This window comes from Hyposmocoma kahamanoa, unplaced genomic scaffold (genome assembly GCF_003589595.1).
Source record: "Hyposmocoma kahamanoa isolate Upper Pololo Valley unplaced genomic scaffold, ASM358959v1 232, whole genome shotgun sequence".
In the NCBI taxonomy this organism is placed as follows: domain Eukaryota; kingdom Metazoa; phylum Arthropoda; class Insecta; order Lepidoptera; family Cosmopterigidae; genus Hyposmocoma; species Hyposmocoma kahamanoa.
The window spans coordinates 3,222,859-3,228,858 of NW_020653750.1; positions in this window are offsets into that span (position 1 = coordinate 3,222,859).

Consider the following 6,000-nt stretch of genomic DNA (forward strand, 5'->3'; position numbering starts at 1 on the left):
GTGTAAAAACCAAACTACAAAGTTTGCAAGGCAAATGAAAAAAGAAATATTTATATACGTTTTCATTCATGTCCTCTTTATTTTTATAACTATGTTTAAGTAAAAATTCACTTTACATTTTTTATCAAATGTCTTTTATGAAAAGGTGTAAATCGAGTTATAACTGGATGTTTACCGCGTACGTTTTTGTTCTGTAACCAGATATTTCGGCACCGTAACGTTAATAATAGAGATAAAGACCACAAAAGTCTTAAAACTGAAAATCAATCTACTTTTAGGAACGTAACAATGTATATCAGATTATTACGTAGGTAGATTTTTTTATGATAGGTACCAAGTAATGGGACGAACAAATCGTGCGCCTGCTTTTAAGAGACACGTCTGTCCATAGAAGTTATAGTGCGACTCAGAGCTTGTCGGCTAAAATAGGTTAGGCGGCAGTACTTCTCTGGACGAACTCTTTCACAAAGAGCTCTACTGCTAGTAAAACTGTTAGATTACATCATAAACAAAATGTTAATATTAATGCTTTAGTATAGGCGTAAAGAAACTAATTTCCATGCTGTTATTTATGTTATATTCAACTACGAGTACCTATTTAAGTTCCTACTCGTCCACTCACGCACGAATTTAAGCGTACCGTCCGGCAAAGTTGTGCCGATTAAATTTATCCTGATTTAAGTACTATCTAGTCCGTTTCGAGTAGACGGAGTTTTTAGCACCTGACATGACTCGCAAACTATCAGCGAACACTTAACTTTCAAGTCTGACACAGATTGATAATATTAGATTGAAAATTTCAGAGTATCAGGAATACGACGCTAGAATAGATTTGATACATAAAATCCTACCCTAAGAGTCTCTATTACCTCAAATGGCTTTGATTGATTCCGCACAGCAATGAAAGTCTTGAATCAATTACTTTGAAAAAAAAATTAGGTAATACACTGATTACTATATAGTGCGAAAACACGATTTCTAAAAATTTTCACGATGGCAAAAAAAAACACAAATTTACCTCGAAATTTTACAAGAAAACCGCTGTGTTCACTAGGTACTTTACATATACCAATGATTTTTTATATCAACTGAAGTAAATAGAACACGTATACTCGTATACTATACTATATATGTACATTTTTCACAACAAATGGCTTTAATTTCGTTTGTAAAAAAAAATAAATTCTGAAATAAAACCAGTATCCCTGTCGCGCGACTCAAGCTAAATGAACCGTATTAGTATGGGAAAAATTTAAATTCGAGCTAAAGAAATATCGACTCTTAAGGTATCTAAATTATTATAGGTATATAAACACATTTTATAACTGTGTCAATATTTTTTTGCCCAATTTGCCCTAGAAAGTCGCAGAAATTTTAGATATGCCGAACCACGTACTTGACAAATCAAAAAGTAAAATAAGTTATTAAAGTACATGCAGGTAGCGAAGCTGCCTTAGGAGAGCTTGTCTCCTCTGCGTGAAGTCGTAATTCGACGCCCCAGGGAGGCTTGAAATTCTGACTGACTTTGCTGTCTGAATATGCAGTTTAGTTTCTAATGAAGTCTTTATTCTTACACTTTGGAGAAAATTGATGTCCGGCTGTGCTGTACACGGGATTGATAATGATTGCTAGGCAAGTATATGTTTAAGAAATAGTTAGGTAAGACATGATTCGCCTCCATAATAATATTTCTAGGCAACAGGAGCGAAGACAACTAACTACATAAATCTGTGCTAGTTTAAATATTGATGGGCTATATAATCTTAACTCAGGATTCAATTCTTCAATACCGTTAGACGTACCTAGCAGCTATTGTTTCGAATTTCACATCGCAACCAAGACGGAACCCCAGAGTGTTTTTGTCTTCGATTTCAGTTGGTAGTATCTTCAATTTCGATTTTAACCGAGTTACTGGACTGCAAGTTTGATAGTTGAACGTTTAAATGTGTTCTACAATTGCACGGAAGGCGCTCGTCAGCCTGAGTTTAACATGAGAAGTTGAAATGAAACTTGCGCTTTGTTTAGTTACAGTGTTTGTGCCATGTCGCAAAATGTTCGTGTATTATACAATATTTTGTTATGATAGAATAAGAATTATTGTTACAGGAGTTGCAAACTCAGACAAATCTGTTTAGATTTAAGAGTGTAAAGTAAATTTATGTTGCTTTTGTAAATAAGTAAGTAAGTACTATATGATTTTAAAAAGTTTACTTTCCAAACCACGTAGAGTTCCATATTCTCGGTAATTCCCTTCGTAACTTCGGTTACTTCAACAATACTGTTTATCACAAAACATTTTTAAAAATCTTGTCATTTATTACCACGTATACTCAGATTCCTTGGCCAGTAAAAAATTCTACACAAAAATACATTTTGTATTTTCAATTTGCATTATGGTAGCCCTTAATAATGTCAAAATGTATTGTAATTAGACTTACCGTCACACTAGTGTGAATGTCAAGATATTTTACACGTTTTCACACCCAGACCCATCGAAACTACCTACTCAAAAGTAAACCATACTAAAGCCATATACGAGTATAGCTATAGAAAAAATGTGTCCGTGACTAATATTAAATAATCGTTTAAACCATACTGAAGATATGAAGGTAAACAAAAAGTCATTACTTTTGTGGTATTAAAATGATAAAAGGGAGTCTATCGTGTATAATTGATCGTATTGTACATATTTGGCTACTGGTGTTTACCGAAATAAATGCCAATGCTATAATATAAGAAACCAACTAAAACTTTCGCCGGCTTTTGTCAGTTTCAGAGACAAGGGAAAACTACATGTTTTAATAATTGCCTGCTATCTGGCAAAACACACGAGACAAGCTGAACTCTAGCGACACAGTTTAACAAATTTATTCGCGTGTACTTACAAAAAGTTTCCCTCGTTAACTAAGAGACAACTGTAGTAAATCACTCGATGAACTCTCGTATCTGTGACACGATTTCTATCTCAAATTAAGGAAGGGTGGCTTCTAAATTACGAGCCATCGCTGTTTCTATTTGTTTGCTTATCTTATAGGTCCACTAAAGGAACAATTCATAGCGCAAATATTTTTCGGATCAAAAACAAGCTATAACTCTTTCTCATTGTATAAATTACAACAAATACCGAGTCTTTGAGATACAAACAACACTTTTACATAGATATTTATCTTGAAAATAACCTTGTGCTATGCGCAGAAGCTTGTTAATCGATCATTCTACGAGATTTATTTAGATATTAAAATTCAGGTATGCGCGATCCACACATTCCACTTTCACTTTGATCGTTATTACACGTACAAACACCAAATTCATTTTAAAAGTGGAATATCGCAGATTGACTTAAAGAGATTTTTTACACGTAAATTAAAAAATGTCCAGTTATAGACCCAGAACTTCAACGGAAGATGTTGTGATCTGAACAAATTTAATGAATAGAGTAAGCGTCCCAATGTATTGTCGCTGATTAATTCCGAAACACGAACGGTCTGTCCTGCTTTCATTAGTCTAGTCCACCCCTGTGTAAAATGGATTGATTGATAACCCGTACACGTCTTTCGACGATTTATTAGAGGTTTATTTTCACATAGATTTGAATGAAGTCAGTAAATGAACACAAGATCTAGTCAAGATGTACCTACTAGTAATAATTAGAACAATACGGTACTAACAAAAATATAAAACAAAAGTAAAAGTTTGCGAATAGGTTAACCTTTCCTCAAAAGTCAAATAATATAAAGTGCCCAATAGAAATGTGGAGTGCTCAGCACCTCTCGCTTTTCATGATAATTTTCCGTCCAACTTTTTTATTTGTACGTTTGTAATACAATGCAAAGTTGAGGCGCGGTGTAACCACCCGCCGCCGCCACTGAATGGTCGGCTCGGCCATTGCAGCGAACATAAATCTAGAGTATTCCCGAGGTATTGTCCGGGAAACCGGGATGGACTAGCGGCCTGTCGCCCAGGGGTGTCAGATTGAAAATAATACATTTTGTTAGTCTTCCTGTTGTAAGATTACTGTTACTACTACAATATTACACTAAATCCATATGGACATATTTATGTGTATATAAATAAACAGTGATCCCATTTTAAAGGAGGCACGCTCGGAGCAAGTTAAAATCTTATAAAGTGCGCGTAACTTTATCTTAAACATTTTTAATGAAATTCTAGTAGTAAAGTTTATTTTTGTTATTATTTATTTACTATAATCTTGTAGGTCTTGTGAGATCAATCACAGGGAGTGTTAGTGTAGGCTGTCCCTGTGAGCCGTATTGTATTCAATAACATGAACAACGTATTGGTTTTGCGATTGTAAGTTCCTTGTCTAAAGAAAACGTTATACTGGATGTTTTCGCAGCAAGCAGCAACTTGAAGATTACATCAGTTCTCACTCGATGCCACTCGCAAGATAGACATTTCAATAAAATTCACCGAGAAAACGGATTTTTTGAGAGCGCTGAAAGCACCCAAGGAAGGTTTTGTTTTTCTGTGAACACTAACATTTTTACTTTGTGCTCGTGGCGTGTGCTCTTTTCACTTAGTTGAAAGGTAAAGTATTAGACACTCACTCTTTAGTTGCAAAAGAGGAACTTTGTTTTTGGACTCGAGTGTTCCGAAAACGTAAAGATTTAAAACCATTAACACCTATACTTTTCTCTAGCTAACCTCTTTAGGCTCCGTATACAACAAATGCACATAATACTGATTCAGATCCAAACAATATTCTTCCTATTATCATGTAAACGTATAGTGTACATTATAATGAACCGAGTTTAAAAGCACTATATCTATATGACCAATGACCATAGGGTATCTAAAAAAATACTTAAAAAGTCCCTGTTGTGTTTTTACACAAAACTTAGCGCACATTGCCCGGTAAAATTCGTTGGGTCTTATCAGGCTAATGTCGAAGCACTAGATTTTCTTTACTAATAGTATTCGTACCCATCTACACACAGTAATAGTTACATGAAGTAAACTAAATTACATTGGAGCAGCACTTACCTCTGCCATTAGTCGCCGGCAATGAACTAACAGCTTTTAGATGTTAGCGTGAAATCTGCTTAAAACTAGCTTTCTATTGGATATATTATTGTAGCTTACTGGCATTTGTGCTGCATAAAATTTTAACGATTTAGATATCAGAATTCATTAAAATATTATTCAGTTACAAATTCGTTGTAGTTAGTGGCTTATTAAAATATTTTCAACTTTGCTATCAACCTTGTACTGTTTGTATTAAGCACCTAATTTGCTATAACAATGTGCGTAAAACTTGGTGCTCAAATACAAACTTCGTATAAAGTTTGTTTCGTCAACAGAGGCAATAAGAACTAAACATCTAATTTGAACAAAGAATTTTGTTCAAAGGGCGCAAACAATGCGAAAGTTCAGAGCTCACAAACACTAACTAAATTAGCGAGTGACGCTTGACACGAACTAATTTACAAAACCTGCTTTAACGACATTTATATCGCCGGTTGCTCCAATCAGAGCAATTAAAGTGTAACAAAGGGAAAAAATTTACTTTCCTCCCACGTACAAGGACAGGAAGGGACGGAAATGTAATTGTTCGCTACTGGAGCGGAAAATGCATAATGATGTCATACCAGTCCTGTCACCGTGGCTTTTTTTGCTTCAAAAACTACACCACCTATTATTATGTATAAATAAAATTACGATATATCCACAACCTCATCATAAAAGTTCTGATAATAAGTTCTGATATTCAGATAATAAAATTGTCTTCTTTTTATTCTGAAAACTTAAGAAAATATCATCGTATGCTTGGTATATTAAACCCACATCTAGCCATAAGTCAGATTACTTTTATATATGAAGGTCATAAAAATAGTACGACCTACATGAAACAAATTATGTATATGTGAAATTTCATAACTCCTATTTAAGCATAAAAAGTTATCATCTAATTTCGTTCGTAGAATGTTTAAACCTCTATCTTGAAAAGTTATCATTTTGATGACGTGAACTTATCACACC